Below are 17,994 nucleotides of genomic sequence, written 5' to 3'. Positions count from 1 at the left end.
TGCGAGCGCATACGCTGCAGCAGCGAGCCGCCGTCCGGTGCGCGGTGAAGCCGGTCGATGTGGTTCAGTACCCTGCGCGATGCTTGCAGCTCAAGTGGCCACGCTCCTGCCTCGGCCAACGTTGCGGCGCACTGCGCGTTTTTGGGCAGGCCTAGGCACACGCGCATGGACTTGCGGTGCTGGAGCTCGAGTTTCTACCAGCACGGCTTGCGCACCGTGACGAGCGGCAGTGCAAAGAGCACCGCCCCTAAAGCTGCGGCATTGTATAGCCGCACCGCGGCTTGCTGGGAGATGCCCTGGCCTCGAGCGGTGAGCATGTGCACGGCGGCGGTGATCCTGTTTATCTGCAGACAGGCCTTGGTCGCTGCGGGGTGGAAGGAAAGGCGCCAGTCGATGTACAGGCCAAGGTACCGCACCAATTTACGCCAAGGAATCGGAGCCTCGTCCATTGACAGTGGCGCAAGGTGCGCGCGCGAGCGCGAAACGCAGGCCATGGCCACCGATTTGTCCGCGCTCAGCGACAGACCAAGGCCGCGCAAGCTGGCGTCGATTGCGGTCAGGGCTCCCTGAAGGCACCCCCGCACGCGGAACGCCTCGACCGGCGGTCCCAGGCACCACAGAGCTATGTTGTCTGCACATATGGACATGTACACAAGGTGTCGGCCGCTCGCGGGGAGGGAGGCCGACATGGCCACATTAAACTGAAATGGTGATAAGACAGAACCCTGCGTCACGCACACGTCCACCGGGCGAGACTTGGAGAGCTTACCCCCTACTCGTACGCTCATGGTGCGCCCGCTCAGGAAGCCATGAACGTATCGCAAAAGGCGCCCGCTCACACTGGCCCCCTCAAGCACCGCGAGAATTGGTGTGCGGTGAACGTTGTCAAAAGCGCCCGAGACGTCCAGTAGCAGCAGCGCAGTAGTAGCAGCAGCCCTGTTCCCTGGAAAAGGCGGTGCCCCGGTTCGCCAGCCGAAACAGCACCTTCGCCACCAGGCTAGACGAGAACTCCATGACAGCCGCGGCTCGCTCCAGGGCAGCTCTCCGACGCCGCTGCGCCTTGGTAGTGATGGTGCGCCACGGGAACAGGCTGGTCCCAGCATCATCATCACCGCTGTCTGCGGCGCATTGCTGCGGAGCGCCGCGGAATTGGGTGCGGTCGCTGCCAGCAGGCGAAGACCCAGCCGCAGCCTGGTCTCATGCGGCGGGATTTGGTGAGGTCGCACCCGGTTTTCCTCCGGACGCCGTCCCCCAGCAGCAACAACAGCAGGATCGGCAGCAGCCTGGAGGTGACCTCCATGGGGCTCGTGCTGAGCATGCCCTGCTGCTTAGAGTACGGAGGAAGAGGAAACAGTGACGGTGGGGGGCTTAAGCGCTGCCCGTTTGGCCACCGCGATGTCCCTGTTGGTTTCCGCGTCCCTCTCCTCCTCGGACCCCGTTGAGCGTCGCCGTTTCCTGAGAACAGACTCGTCCATCAGGGTGCACATGCTCTCCTCGGCTGCAGATGTCCGCGGTGAGCCCGCAGCAGCAGCATCAGGCGGAAAGGGCATCACAGCCGGTTCCCCGGGAGTAGCAATGGCGGAAGAAAGCGCAGGGGTGGCCAGAAATGGTGGGGAGGGAGCCGCCATGGAGTCCTGCGCCTGGTGAATAAGCGCCATGGCCTCCCTCAGGGCTAGAACGCGTGGGTCCGCCGGCGACATGTCTAAGGTCCCGATGATGGACTCGAGGTTCTCCGAGGTGGTGATGAGCGCCGCCGTCAGGCACCTCACCGTGTCCCGCTGATCTGTGATCTCGGCCTGCATTCGCCGTATGGTGCAGGACGACCTTGCTCTGGATGGCGTTCGTCTCTGTGATCGTGAGCGTGAGCGGCCTGCCCTGCGTTGCTCAGTGTCACCGCCGAACGCAGGCCGTCGCTCGTTCATGGTGTCTGTGGCCTCCATGGGGAGACCCCGCAGCGCCGTGAAGCCTTAGGCCCAGTGTACGAAGGAGTGGAGAGCTAAAAACACGTCCGCTCGCTTCGAGCGCCAGCGGAAGAAAAAAAAGGGGGGCTGTAGAATGCCGATTTCCTGTGGATATACGAAGAAAGAAGAGAAAGTGCCCAAAACATTTTCTGTTTTAAAGCGAAAACTATACTGGCCGCGAACTTGCACATTTCGCCTTGACCACACTCTGAGGAAGATCATCATCTCACAACGCGCACCTCACATATCTCGGTGGACACCCGAGTCGCGTTTTCCTCTTTCCCTCCCTCCTTTATTCCTTACTTTACGGTGCGGTTCGGTTTTCTACCGAGATGTGTGAGACGGTTACTATGCTTGCTATCCTATATTTCCGCTGCCCCAGCTCAGGTGCTTCAATATCGACGTCAGATGCCGGGGCTAGCAAAAATCTTTCTTCCTTTTTGCCATTCTTTTAATAAAAACCACTAACACCACCTACTATGCTTTGCGTGCTCGCCGCGCCATCTGGCATGAAGTTACACTGCGCGGCTTGCCGCCGCCGCCGTTTGGTATGACGTCATATCACGTTTCCCGTCGTTTGTGATCGCCTCCTCTAGCTTCGCCAGCTGTGCCGCAAGTCTGATAACATGTCGGAGGATTTGAAAGGAGAGGTCGCGTGCTCCGCAACCACGATTGTGTCGTCTTTAGTGCGACAACATAGCTAGACAACCAGACTAACCTGAATTTGCAATCAAGGTTAACCAAGGCTAAGCATGCTATGGCTTAGCTTTCGCTACGTTTATCCTGGCATAGCCGAGCTAAGCCACTGCCAGTTTTCTTTTGGAACTGGGCTTTAGTCTTGGCTGAAAAGGGAAGGAAAAGAGCTTTTGACCCCGCCTCCTTCCTGTTCCTGCATAGCCGCTGCAGCATTGCCGAGAAAAGTAATTGAAGCAAGCCACTATCACGGCGCGTGATATAGTGCACCCTAGAATGAACTACGCACTATACCTCGGGAAGAGATTATTCGTTGTGACAGAATTTTGGGGAACGAAAAGGCGCATTATTTTCCCCGTCTGACAGCATGCTTTATGGCATAAAATTGTAATTGACAAATAAAGATACACTCAATAACGAAGGAATCCGCCGCGGCGGCTCAGTGGTTAAGGCGCTCGTCTACTGATCTGGAGTGCTCGGGTTCTAACCCGACCGCGGCGGCTGTGTTTCGATGCGGGCAAAACGCAAAAAAAATGGCTGTGGTTTAGCTCCGGTTAACCCTAGTTGAATTGTGAAAGCTTTGTTTCCACGGCACGTTGTTTACCCAGCGTATCAATGCGACGCTCTCGAGAACTCAAACTGGTAACTTCCGCAGTTCGGATTAACCCGCCGCGCTGGCTCAGAGGATAGGGCACTCGGCTACTCATCCGGAGTCCGCGGGTTCGAACCCGACCGCGGCGGCGGCGTTTCTATGGAGGCAAAATGTTAAGACGCCCATGTGCTGTGCGATGTCAGGACACGTTAATAATCCCCAGGTGGGCGAAATTATTCCGGAGCCTTCCACTACGGCACCTCTATCTTCCTTTCTTCTTTCACTCCCTCCTTTATTCCTTCCCCTACGGCGCGGTTCAGGTGTCCAACGATATATAGGAAGGGAAGTGCGCCATTTCCTCTCCCAATAAAACCAACCAGCCAGTTGAAGAGTCACTCTGGGACGTGGCACGACCTCTAACCGTATCTTCGTTACGACGCTTCTCGAGTTGTGTGGTGCTTTCTTCTGGAGTCTCTTGAGTGCGTTCTTTTTTCCTTGCTTGGTTCTGTCGTTGTTGCGTCTCCTTTGCGCTTTCCATAGCGACTATAATACAGTGACGTTGCTGTTGCCGATAGGAAGACAAGGAAAGTTCACGGGCCTGCCTACTGGCTCAAGACGCGCCACGCTCGCTGCCGCGTGCTGAATATTCCCCGGGCCGATCCCGGACGCCGTGCAGTACCGGGCCGGCCAGTGCCAGGGTGCTTCGCCATATTCCAAAAATAAGTTTAATATCTTGGGTCCAAGGACCCGCAGCAGATAATAAATCAGGTAATATGTCTGATGTTGCTGAGAGGAAGAAGGAAAATGAACGTGCCCGGGCCTGTCTACTGGCTCAAGCCGAGCCACGCTCGCTGCCGCGCGCAGAAAGTAGGAGGGGGTAAAGGATAGCAGAGTAAAGAGTGAAAGAAAAGACGCGCCGCGCTAATATCACCGGGGCCGATCTCCAAAAAATCAGGTATGAGGTGAAGCGCATATATATATATATATATATATATATATATATATATATATATATATATATATATATATATATATATATATATATATATATATATATATATATATATATCGCCGCAAAGCGCCACCTCCTCTACCGCAGGGCAGCACATCTTGTGGAGCTTGCGGCAAAAGGCACGCGTGTGCTGTGCGATGTGAGTGCATTTACGCCTAGGTAGTAAAAATTTTGTGGAAACCTTCGCTGCGGACGACGCGTACTCGAGCGGGTTGTCGTCGGTTACCACCGCCATTATGGCGACAAGGAAGTAATCCCGCGTAATGTCACGGACGGCATCTAACTCGCTCCAGTCCCGCTAATCGTACACCCGGCGTATAATCAAGCCAGAAGACCGGCCAGAGAAACGGTCCCGCAGGGAGTCTACGGAAGAGCGAGGGAAGCGCGTTTCGGGAACGGTGCCGAAGAACAAGAGGATCGACGATACGTCGTTGCGGTCGTCGACACTGGCGGAACGCTTATCCACTCCGCCAGCTTAAGCTCCCGACACGCCGAAGAGGCCGATGAATTAGCCATCGCACTTGCCATATCTGATCACGGTTGCGGGGTCGTTGTTAGTGACTAGCGCACACCGATAAAAAAAATGCGCCAAGCGGAGAATATCCGCGGAAGCTTGCCGAATAATCAAGAACCTGAAACCCTCACCGGACAACAAGGTCGAACTTGTTTGGTTCCACCCAAACATGGGGGATGTCTCTCCGCACCTCACCAACCTCAGCGATTCCGCTCACTCCGCCGCACGAGGGCTCAGAAACCGTTCCGAAAAGAGCCATGGTGAAGACGTGGTGAGATATAGGCTGACAGGCTTCAATGAATAACCAAAGGTTTCTACCTGGCCCGCCGGGCCCTTCCTCCGCTTAGCAACAAACTATTCAGAGCTCAGGCAGTCGCCTGGAGGCAATTAAAAACACGTACCCGAATCCGCTGCAATAAAGAGGAGGATCTACCCCAAATATATAACACCACAACGTGCAAGGTCTGCAAGACAGATGTAGCCGTAATTGAACACATACTCTGGGAGTGTAAGGCACAGCTAACCAATGTTGATCCCCAAACCCTCTCGTCCAGGTGGTCCGCCGCTCTTCGTAGCACCAGTCTAAATGACGAACTCTAGGCTGTCCAGCACTCCCTCGAGGCGGCGAAGCGACAAATCTCGACGTCCCCACGTGGGAGTCCTAGGCTCGGTCGGACAAAAGCCTGGTGGACACTTATTATAATTGCTAGACACAAGTTATTATTCACTCACCTCCAATGCGTCACCACTTTCTCCCTTTTTTATTTCGCTCCCTCCTTTATCATTCCCCTAATGGTGCGGATAGGGCATCCACATAGATATGGAGACAGTTTTTGTCATTTCCTTTCCTCAATATAAATTCTAAATTTATTTAACACACCCTCTTCCATTCAATGGTATCGGGCGGTTCTCATGTGCTAGCAGAGAATGGGTATATCACAATAGAGAAAAGTGTTTGTTCCTCTACCAAAGAGGAAAGAGATTATCTCCTTTCAACTACCACTACCTGCTTTGTCACACTAGCAGGGTCACAAGAATCGGCCGACTCCGTGGGCCCGAAGGGAGTCCCTTCACCAAGGGACAGCTGCTTCGTTTTTTAGGTGTATCCGGCTATTCTGTACACCACACAGACAGGAGAGGGAATGAAACACCACGGAAATATGTTGTCGAAAACTGAGCAGCGACTCGCCGCGGTGGCTCACAGGTTAGGGCGCTCGGCTACTGATCCGGAGTTCCCGGGTTCGAACCCGAGCGCGGCGGCAGCGTTTTTATGGAGGAAAAACGCTAAGGTGCCCGTGTGCTGTGCGATGTCAGTGCACGTTAAAGATGCCCAGGTGGTCGAAATTATTCCGGAGCCCTCCACTACGGACCTATTTGTTCCTTTCTACTTTCACTCCCTCCTTTATTCTTTCCCTTATGGCGTGGTTCAGGTGTCCAAAGATATGAGACAGATACTGCGCCATTTCTTTTCCCCAAAAACCAATTATTATTATTATTATTATTATTATGATTATACTGAGCAGCACGCGGTGGTTGAGTGGTGATGGCGCTCGGCTGCTGTCCCGAAAGACTCGGTTTCGATCCCGGCCATGGCGGTCGAATCCTGATGGAGGAGCAATTGTAAAGCCGCGTGTACTGTGCGATATCAGTGCACGTTAATGTACTCCAGCTGGCCGAAATTTGCGGAGCCCTTCACTACGGCGTCCCTCATAGCCTGAGTCGCTTTGAGACGTTAAAAAATCAACAAACCATAAACCAACATGAGAAGAAAATTTGCTGTCAATCCAATCTGCATACTTGAACAGGACCACTTGCGGAGCGAATTGCACGAAAGTGAAAGAATTACAAGGCACTGCGACAAATTACATACACCAGTATATGCCGGTTCCATTCTTAGAAGACAACTAAATTCTAGAAAAATTGAAGCTTCAAGGCCTTCCATTTGCGTCACTTTGATAGCACTAATTGGTGGGCGACTCGCACATGTTGATTGTGACCAGCTCATGAGGCAGGCAGAAAACTCTCTGCGCTTTAGTAGCCTTACTAAGGATACAGATCCCTGCTGCCCGATCAACGCCTGCGGGCAGAGCATGCTGACCTCTTTTGAGGCTATGCTGCAGCTAATTCTCTACACTATGGTTGGAAACCACGCAATACACGCAACAAAATTAGTATGTGTGTGTCAGAAGCTTAAGGTTATTCGACAAATTTGCAGCCAGCAACAGATATCGTTGCACAGTTTGTAGTAGTAGTGCTTTTTCAATGAATATTAAAAAGGAAGGATAAGATTTTTGCTAGTCCCAGCATCTGCCATCAATACCAAAGCACTTGATCTCGGACAGCGAAAATTATGGGTAGCAGGCAGAATGGAGAAATCGAATTAAGGCGGTGAAACGACAGGTAGAGAGGATAGGGGAGAAGTAATATACTCAAACTTTTTACACAATAGGCAATGTTTTCAGGTAAAATTGGTTTTTTGAACTAGATGAGCGCTTTCTTGGGAACAGTTTCGTGAGCATTGAGCTGCATTGGAACACAGCTGAGGCAGTTATCTAGCTGTCTGGTTAACTAATACCAAATAAGTAACTTTTAGGTAATAGTTTTCGGCTCCTTGTTGTGCTCAGAGGTTTGAAGCCTACCGTAAGCAAAATTCATATCAGTTTTTACATTTCACGAAAAAGCCCTTCTAGTCGCCGCTGCAACGACAACCATGCTGAAAGAAAGAGTGCTACCTGCGCCTGATGTAAAAAGCGCGACCGGCCTCGAGAACAAAAATATGGGTAGCTTAAGGGCGTATGTACAGGCGTAACTATCAGACCTTGAAGAGAAGAAGGGTGTTTAGAAAGAAAGAGCCACTGAGAAAAAAACTTGGGTTTCAGGAGCAGGGGGGGAAAGCTTTATTGTTTTCTGCAGTTCTGGGCCGTCTTCAAAGACGTTCTCTTTTTCGTTGCATCCCGTGTAAATCCCTCATCTCAGCTCATAGCACGACGAAAGCCGAGCGAGCATCTGCCGCGCATCTACCTTGCAGCAAGAAAAAGCCAGCACACAGCAAGCGAGGAGCGGCCTATCATCACAGGTTTCACACCGATTGCCTTTTGCGCACACCGATTTCCTTTTGCGCGCATTAGAAACAACATAATGCGGACGGTTTGCGGGCGGCGCGGCGGTGGAGGCAATTCTACCACCGGACGGCGCCGTGGGACGGAACTCGGCGTTGTACATGCACTGCATTGCAAATAACTAAGATATTTTCAAATGAAGCTTCACTCCGCTGACCACCACGTTACTTCATTCGTAGAACGCAGGGGCCGTTGGTTTCCGTAACCGAGAACTGTGGCAAGCTGTGTGACAACGGCGGACCGTGGTTAGACTGCCAGTATAAAACAGATATAAAACAGTGCTGTAAATGACTGTAGCGCGGCGTGAATGTGAACTAACTGTAAAAGGGAAAAAGTTTACAAGCGGTCAGAAAATGAAATGACCAAAAGAAAAATATTAATGGAATTACGTAATCTGTGTAGGCAGATTAAAGGTATGCTGCATACCGCAAGTTTCTCTCACAGAACAACCAAACTGGAGGAAACAAGCGGCACCGGGAGAACATTGCGCTGATCCTTCGTTCACCAAAGCATGGGATGGAACTTAGCAAGCGAACAAAGCCGGACGACCGGTCGACTTCCGCGGATGGCGTCACTTCGCCAGTTCTTCCTTTTTGGCGAGCACCCCCCCCCCCCCCCCGTTCCCCCATCCGCCCAGGTCTACTGGAAGCCACGTGGCATTTCACCAGCCATTTTGGCGCATTGCACAGACTGAATAGAGAACAAAATTTAATTGCATGATTTATAAGGTCCTTCCTTCCCAATCAGCTTCCCTGAAGAGAACTAGAGAAGAGGACAGAAAAAATAGAGGGAAAGTGAATACCTCCAACGCATGGTGCAAGCCTTTCAAAACGTTTGTAAAAGTCGACAAATGATTCATAGAAAATTACTTTTTGTGAAAGGAAATGGCGCAGTATCTGTCTCACGTTTCGGCTGTCACCTGGCCCACGCCTTATGGGAAGGGATAAGTAGGGACTAAGAGAAGAAATGAAGAAAGAGCTGTCGTAGTGGAGGACCCCAGAATAATTTCGACCGCATAGGGATATTTATCGTGCACAGACATCACACAGCAAAAGCGCGCCTTTAAGTTTCGCCTCCATCAAAACGCGGCCGCCGCGGTCGGATTCCAACCGGGGTACTCCGGTACAGTACCCGAGTGCCCTCACCAATCAGCCACCGCGGCTGGTGCTGCTGAGTATCGGTCGGCTATTAATGCGAGAATTTTTCTTGTCCTTAGGAAGCAAAAGGATTAACGCATGCCACTGAGCAAGCGAGAAACGCGCACATGCTGACGTTCTGCGGCCGCCCTCAGTGCACTCTTGCAGGCGCTTCATTGATTAGACAAGTTGTCGGACTAGTTGGTGGTGATCCATTCTTTTGTTGACAGCGCTTAAAAAACACGCACAGTGGACACAGAAGACGACTGTGACGTCGTCTTCTATGTCTTCTGCCCGTGTTGTTTAAGCGCTGTCAACAAAAGAAAGGCGATTCGTGCTCCCAGTACCAGGTGGCCATACGGTCTATGGTCATATTGAGCGCAACGGAGTGCATACTTCGCCGCACACTGTTCTTGCTCATTCATGTTCAATGCGGCACTATACAACAAGCTATGCGTTTTGCTTCTGAAAGAGTACACAACCAAAGCGCGCGAAGAAAGCGTGCGCTTATGGTGGCTGCTTTACGCAGCATAAGACGCCTGCGCCTGTGAGAGCCTTTTATGATTAGTTGCTGATTGCTGTATCTCAGTGCCTTCGAGGGTATGCTTTCCACTATGCCGACAAAAACCTACCGCCGCGGTGGCTCAGTGGTTAAGGCGCTCGTCTACTGAGCCGGAGTGCCCGGGTTCGAACCAGACCGCAGCGGCCGCGTTTCGTATGGAGGCTGAGGCGAACGCGACGGCGCCCTTGGGCTGTGCGATGTTAGTGCACGCTAAAGAGCCCCAGGTGGTCGAAAGCATCCCGGAGCCCTTCACTACGGCACCTTTTTCTCTCTATCTTTAACTCTCACCTTCCCCCTCCCCTTACGAAACGGTTCCGTTGTCCACTGGCATTTTTGAGACAATTACGGCACCATTTTCTTCCCTCAAAAACCAAATTTGCTTGAGGCAGATACTGCGCCATTTCCTTTCCCCCAAGAAACCAATTATTTTTTTCTTTCATTCTTAACGAAAAAGGGCCGCATTTTATGCGCTTCTTTCTACAATAATTTCGCGTCCTTTCCATCGGTTGGTCCTCCATCCATGCGGCAGTGAGAAAACTGAGCTGCGGAGGACGATTGAGATGATGAGGTTGATAATACCAAGTTTATATCAACCAGATAAGAAGGCCGCCTACTCCCCGTCCCCGGCACGCAGGCCTGGGTGACGGGGGCTCGAACCTCCGCGGTTTGAAGCAGGCAAAGAGGCGTTGATTGCTCGCGGCTACTTCCGCCAGGCGGATGGCTTTTTGCTGTGATTCAGGTACCTTGCTCCTCAGGTTTCTCAAGCAGCACAATTGGCCCAACATTGGAACTGTATAGGCAAAGTTGGCCCTACAAAGGACCAGGATGGGACCATCCTCTTGCAATACTGGGCCGATGACCTGTGCTGCTTGGGTTCTCTGTACAGTTTATATTTTCTTTAGCAGCGGATTTAAGTCGCGGCGTCACATGCCGCGACAGCAAGTGGTAGGCGTGTGAAAATGTGACGCTGGCAACAATCTTTTCAAAATATGAATCTTGGCGAATCCATGTCATCATCACCAGGGCCACGCACTTACCTTTTTTCACAATTTAAGAGAGTTCCTTAAAGCTCAAGTCTACACTTATGGCGAGACAGTTACCGCACCTCGTCTTTCTCCATCACCTCCTCCTTACATTATAGAAATAGGGAAAACGCTTCGCAAATAGAAATACGGTCCCACCAAATCAATACGTCGAAAACATATAAACTTTGTGGTTGATTCCTATGCGAAATAAATATAATGAACCAATGCCACAAATGTTTCTAGTGCTTAAAATTCTTAAAAGAGCGCTAAACAGTTTAAATCGGGCTGTATAGAAATATTTGAAAAAAAGCTGGCCAGCTCATCTTGATTGCACATCCTCGCATATGCAAAAGATGGAATCTCCGCCGGATTTGCACTGACAGGCGACAGGAAAATTGTAAAAAGTTATGAAAACTGTAAAGTTAAATCTTATTGGAAAACAAATAAGCTGCGGAATCAAATATTATCAGACAATAGCAAGCAACCGAACCTCAACGACCGAAGAGGTTTGTACACATTCGAATAAAGGCAAACTCCGAGGGGTGACCAAAAATTCTATAACCAAACTGGAGCTTTACTTGGGTGTCATTTGGTACGTATCGCGAAGAATACAATAGCCAATTTTTCACACAAAAACAGATCTAACAATCAATCACAATAAATATGCATAAGCACTGTCAACACACAAAACGTTGAAAAACGTAGAACTGAACTCTGATCAGCGTGGTCGCAAATCAATGAAGAAATTATTACAAATTAGCAAGAGGCATAAAAAAATCTGAACATAATCTTCGAACAGACGATGATAAAATATTTACAAGATTGTGAACCGGGTATTTTCGACAGCAATAGAAAAAGTTTCGCGTAGTGTGCGCTATCAGAGGAAGTTGAACACCAGGTGGCCGAAATTATGTCTGAGAACTCCGCTGCATCCTTTTCGCCCTCACCTGTTCCGTCTCTTCCAATAACATTTCTACCATGACGCAATGCACACTCAGCAATCGACATGAAAAAGCAAAAGCAATCGACACTATCGACATAAAAAGCAAAAAGGACGAACGCTAGTAAACCTGGAAGTAGCTACTCACGCACTGCAATATACAGAATACAGTAGATATGAAAAAAAATCAACAGTGGCGCAAACCTCAATAACAGCAATTACACCAAATCACATAAAAACCGCACTTAAGCTACATAAGTACAATCAAACTGAAAATATATTCTGGGTGCACGGACGCTTGAACCGAGGCATGTTGTAAGTAGGCTTCACCATGAGAGGAGCCGGTGGTGTAAAATCTCGTACACAATACGGCCGCGGAAGTACGGCATGTGCTTCTCCTTGAACAAAATCGGTGCATCCCGGGTGAGACACTCAGCGTACTGACACAGGAAGACGCCGCAGTCGAAGGTGTCCTTCTGGAGTGGCACATTGGATGGGTAAAAATACCAGCCGCTCCAGTCCAGGTCGCAGTCACGCCAGTGGCTCACCTTTTCCAGGTAGTCCGCCAAATCATCGATGATGTTGGCATGCTCATCGCGCGGACCCAGGCTGTCATAGATGACCATCTCGGGCGTGCAGAAATCCACCACGGCGAGACACCAGTGGGACGGGTCCTCAGAGTGCACGGGCACCAGTAGAATGTCGTAAGCGAAGAGGTCTTCGCCTTGCGTCCAGCGTTTCACGCCGTCAGGTCCACAGCTATGCAGCTTGGTGAAGAAAAAAGTACTGAACGCGTACACAGCCGGACCGCCTCGCCTCTTGGAGCGTTGCGCAATCATGGCCAGGTAAAAGTTCACTATATTGTCATTAAGTCCCTTGCCTTCTCCTAGCGTGGCTATGTCATGTCGAGTGACAGCCATAGAGAAGGCCTCGACCAGAACCTGTTCCGGTGGGCCCGGCTTCAGCGCCTCAGACACTTCTTCCTGCATGGCAGAAGTGAGTCGGCTACTATAGCTGACGTCTCCCTCGAGGTCGGCTGCGATGGTCATCACCGCCATGTTTTCACTTCAGGTTTGCACAGGGGCGCTCAGGAGACTGGATCACTCTTCAAACAATATGTTCTTGTCGACAGGTTGAAGCTTCCCTCTGCAACTGCCGGGAGACGCAGAGCAGTCAGCGAACATCACGGGGCTAGCGGCTGACATAAACCAAAACTGCTAATCGCTTTGAACGGTCATCGTTCGCCTTACCTCGGAAGTGCAGACGGGCTGTGGCTTTCGGAACACCTCGTCGGAGCTCAAACGGACTGGATCACTCTTCAAACAATGCGTCCTGCGCGGCAGTTTGAGGCGTCCCTCTGCAAGTGACATTAGACACAGATCAGTCAGGGAACGTCACGGGGCTAGCGGCTGACTTAAACCAAAACTGCTGCTCGCTTTGAACGGTCAGCGTTCGTCTTACCTCGGAGGAGAAGACGCGCTGTGGCTTTTCGAACACCTCGCTGATGGCCAAACAGAATGGATCACTCTTCAAACAATCTCTCCCGATCGACAGCTTGGAGCGTCCTTCTGCAACTGTCAGGAGACCAAGAGCAGTCAGCGAACGTCACGAAGCTAGCGGCTGACTTAAACCAAAACTGCTGCTCACTTTGAACGGTAAGCGTTCGTCTTACCTCGTAGGTGCCGACGGGCTGTGGCTTTCACAACACCTCGTTAGTGCTCAAACAGACTGGATCACTCTTCAAACAATGCGTCCTCAACGGCAGTTTGAGGCGTCCCTCTGCAACTGACAGGAGACACAGAGCAGTCAGCGAACGTCACGGGGCTAGCGGCTGACTTAAACCAAAACTGCTGCTCGCTTTGAACGGTCAGCGTTCGGCTTAGCTCGGAGGAGAAGACGCGCTGTTGCTTTTCGAACACCTCGTTGATAGTCAAACAGAATAAATAACTCTTCAAACTATCTGTCCTGATAAACAGGTTGAAGCGTCCCTCTGCAACTGACAGTAGACACAGGGCAGTCATGGAACGTTACGGGGCTAGCGGCTGACCTAAACCAAAACTGCTGCTCGCTTTGAACGGTCAGCGTTCGTCTTACCTCGTAGGTGCCGACGGGCTGTGGCGTTCGCAAGACCTCGTTAGTGCTCAAACAGATTGGATCACTCTTCAAACAATGCGTTCTGAACGGCACTTTGAGGCGTCCCTCTGCAACTGACAGGAGACAGAGCAGTCAGGGAACGTCACGGGGCTAGCGGCTGACTTAAACCAAAACTGCTGCTCGCTTTGAACTGTCAGCGTTCGTCTTACCTCGGAGGAGAAGACGCGCTGTTGCTTTTCGAACACCTCGTTGATAGTCAAACAGAATAGATAACTCTTCAAACTATCTGTCCCGATCAACAGGTTGAAGCGTCCCTCTGCAACTGACAGGAGACACAGGGCAGTCATGGAACGTCAAGGGGCTAGCGGCTGACCTAAACCAAAACTGCTGCTCGCTTTGAACGGTCAGCGTTCGTCTTACCTCGTAGGTGCCGACGGGCTGTGGCTTTCGCGACACCTCGTTAGTGATCACTCTTCAAACAATGCGTCCTGAACGGCAGTTTGAGGCGCCCCTCTGCAACTGACAGGAGACACAGAGCAGTCAGGGAACGTCACGGGGCTAGCGGCTTACTTAAACCAAAACTGCTGCTCGCTTTGAACGGTCAGCGTTCGTCTTACCTCGGAGGAGAAGACGCGCTGTGGCTTTTCGAACACCTCGTTGATGGTAAAAAAAAATGGATAACTCTTCAAACTATCTGTCCCGATCGACAGGTTGAAGCGTGCTTCTGCAACTGACAGGAGACACAGAGCAGTCAGCGAACGTCACGGGGCTAGCGGCTGACTTAAAGCAAAACTGCTGCTCGCTTTGAACGGTCAGCGTTCGTCTTACCTCGTAAGTGCCGACGGGCTGTGGCGTTCGCAAGACCTCGTTAGTGCTCAAACAGATTGGATCACTCTTCAAACAATGCGTCCTGAACGGCAGTTTGAGGCGTCCTTCTGCAACTGACAGGAGACAGAGCAGTCAGGGAATGTCACGGGGCTAGCGGCTGACTTAAACCAAAACTGCTGCTCGCTTTGAACTGTCAGCGTTCGTCTTACCTCGGAGGAGAAGACGCGCTGTTGCTTTTCGAACTCCTCGTTGATGGTCAAAAAGAATAGATAACTCTTCAAACTATCTGTCCCGATCAACAGGGTGAAGCGTCCCTCTGCAACTGACAGGAGACACAGGGCAGTCAGGGAACGTCACGGGGCTAGCGGCTGACTTAAACCAAAACTGCTGCTCGCTTTGAACTGTCAGCGTTCGTCTTACCTCGGAGGAGAAGACGCGCTGTTGCTTTTCGAACACCTCGTTGATGGTCAAGCAGAATAGATAACCCTTCAAACTATCTGTCCCGATCAACAGGTTGAAGCGCCCCTCTGCAACTGACAGGAGACACAGAGCAGTCAGGGAACGTCACGGGGCTAGCGGCTTACTTAAACCAAAACTGCTGCTCGCTTTGAACGGTCAGCGTTCGTCTTACCTCGGAGGAGAAGACGCGCTGTGGCTTTTCGAACACCTCGCTGATGGCCAAACAGAATGGATCACTCTTCAAACAATCTCTCCCGATCGACAGCTTGAAGCGTCCTTCTGCAACTGTCAGGAGACCAAGAGCAGTCAGCGAACGTCACGAAGCTAGCGGCTGACCTAAACCAAAACTGCTGCTCGCTTTGAACGGTCAGCGTTCGTCTTACCTCGGAGGAGAAGACGCGCTGTGGCTTTTCGAACACCTCGTTGATGGTCAAACAAAATGGATAACTCTTCAAACTATCTGTCCCGATCAACAGGTTGAAGCGTCCCTCTGCAACTGACAGGAGACACAGAGCAGTCAGGGAACGTCACGGGGCTAGCGGCTGACTTAAACCAAAACTGCTGCTCGCTTTGAACTGTCAGCGTTCGTCTTACCTCGGAGGAGAAGACGCGCTGTTGCTTTTCGAACACCTCGTTGATGGTCAAACAGAATAGATAACTCTTCAAACTATCTGTCCCGATCAACAGGGTGAAGCGTCCCTCTGCAACTGACAGGAGACACAGGGCAGTCAGGGAACGTCACGGGGCTAGCGGCTGACTTAAACCAAAACTGCTGCTCGCTTTGAACGGTCAGCGTTCGCCATACCTCGTAGGTGCCGACGGGCTATGGCTTTCGCAACACCTCGTTAGTGCTCAAACAGACTGGATAACTCTTTAAACTATCTGTCCCGATCGACAGGTTGAAGCGTGCTTCTGCAACTGACAGGAGACACAGAGCAGTCAGGGAACGTCACGAGGCTAGCGGCTGACTTAAACCAAAACTGCTGCCCGCTTTGAACGGTCAGCGTTCGTCTTACCTCGTAGGTGCCGACGGGCTGTGGCTTTCGCAACACCTCGTTAGTGCTCAGACTGGATCAATCTTCAAAGAATGCGTCCTGAACGGCAGTTTGAGGCGTGCCTTTGCAACTGTCAGGAGACCCAGAGCAGTCAGCGAGGGTAACGGCGCTAGCGGATGACAAACGCAACACTGCTGCCCGCTCTGCACGGTCAGCGTTCGTATTACCTAGGAGGTGTTGACAGGCTCTGGCTTTCCGAACACCTCGCCGATGGTCCAACAGTGGCCGACTGTTACACACGTGAAAGGCGACCTTGAGAAGGCACAACCGTCCTGAGACGCGCAAGGCGAGTGAAGCAAGTTTTAAGCACTCCTTTCAGAACCTCTCAACAAACGCTTCTGATATCGCCAAAGACCACAGTGCTGGTGTTTTTATATTTCATGGCTCAGGATTTCTTCCGGCCTGTTTGGTCGACGACACTTCCTCCTGGTTGTCAAAAAATAAATATCGCAATATTGTGGCGGCCGCGTGCGTTTTGATGGAGGGGAAACGCAAAGGCGCCCGTGCGGTCTGCTATGTAAATGCCGCTAAAGTCACCAGGTTTTGGAAATTATATATTCCGGAGCCCTCCCCTACGACCCCTATTTCTGTCTCTCTTCTCTCAGTCTCTCCTTTATCCCTTCCCTTTCGCTGCGCTTAAAGTTTCAGCCGAGGTGTGAGATACTGCCCGCTTTCCTTTCCCCAACAGCCAATTTATTCCCGCCGTCACAGATCATACAGCCTCTCCAGATTGGAAATACTTCGCGATGGCAGCACCGCTTCTGAATTAGACAGCCCCGCGTTGCCACAGTACCTGCGTTTGTAAGCCGCATGTAAGAAATTTTGTTTTAAAAATGAAATTATCATAAATTGGTGTTCAAAGCTTAAATTGAAAAAAAATGATAATTGATTTTTTTTTGAGGAAAGGAAATGCCGCTGTAAATGCCTCAAAATTCTCGGTGGATACCTGAAGCGCGCCGTTATAAGGTAAAGCATAAAGAAAATGGTGAAGCGAAGAGAGAGGTGCTGTAGTGGAGGTCTCTGACATAATTTCGACCACCAGAGGATCTTTAACTTGCACTGACATTTCCCGGCACACGGCCGCCTTTACGTTGGCAATGTTGGTGGCAAAATATAAGTGCTTGAACCGGTTTCTTGGGTTCTACAATCTTTAAGAAGAGTATATATAGGCATTATTTTTTCTTATATCTCTAAGAAATATAAAATACCTAAAAAGCAAGCCGTATATTTTTTGTAATGTAATATGAGAATAAGTGACAGTATAATGTGTATAAATAATAATAATAATAATAATAATAATAATAATAATAATAATAATAATAATCTTTGGGGAAAGGAAATGGCGCAGTATCTGTCTCATATATCGGCGGACCCCTGAACCACGTCGTAAGAGAAGTGTTAAAGGAGAGGGTGAAGAAGAAAGGTAGATGCGCCGTAGTGGAGGGCTCGGTAATAATTTTGACCATCTGGGGTTCTTTAACGTGCACTGACACCGCACAGCAAATGGGCGGCTTAACGCTTTGCCTAGATAAAAACGCAGCCACAGGGGTCGAGTTCGAACCCGGGAGCACCAATCAGTAGCCGCGCGCCCTATCCACTGAGCCATCGGGGTGGGTAGCTAATGTGTATTTATTACACTTTTTAATGTTTGAAATATGAGAACAAGTGACAAGATAAAGCGTATATATAACACTTTTTATGTTTGCCGACAACCAAAAGCGATTTCAAGCCTTTTTGTCGGACCCGCCGCGGTGGCTCAGTGTTTAGGGCGCTCGACTACTAATCCGGAGTTCCGGGGTTCGAACCCGACCGCGGCGGTTGCGTTTTTATGGAGGAAAAACGCTATGGCGCCCGTGTGCTGTGCGATGTCAGTGCCCGTTAAAGATCCCCAGGTGGTCGAAATTATTCCGGAGCCCTCCACTACGGCACCTCCTTCTTCCTTTCTTCTTTCACTCCCTCCCTTATCCCTTTCCTAACGGCGCGGTTCAAGTGTCTAACGATATA

At 50.7% G+C, this 17,994-nt stretch overlaps 1 pseudogene; it reads right to left on the bottom strand.

The window, feature by feature from the left end:
• Positions 1-11,880: 11,880 nt before the first annotated feature.
• On the bottom strand, positions 11,881-12,612 carry LOC144108468 (sentrin-specific protease 1 pseudogene; annotated as a pseudogene).
• Positions 12,613-17,994: the final 5,382 nt, after the last annotated feature.

This window comes from Amblyomma americanum, chromosome 10, assembly GCF_052857255.1.
Source record: "Amblyomma americanum isolate KBUSLIRL-KWMA chromosome 10, ASM5285725v1, whole genome shotgun sequence".
In the NCBI taxonomy this organism is placed as follows: domain Eukaryota; kingdom Metazoa; phylum Arthropoda; class Arachnida; order Ixodida; family Ixodidae; genus Amblyomma; species Amblyomma americanum.
The sequence above is the reverse complement of the archived record's forward strand: the minus strand, read 5'-3'. Positions and strand labels throughout refer to the sequence as shown.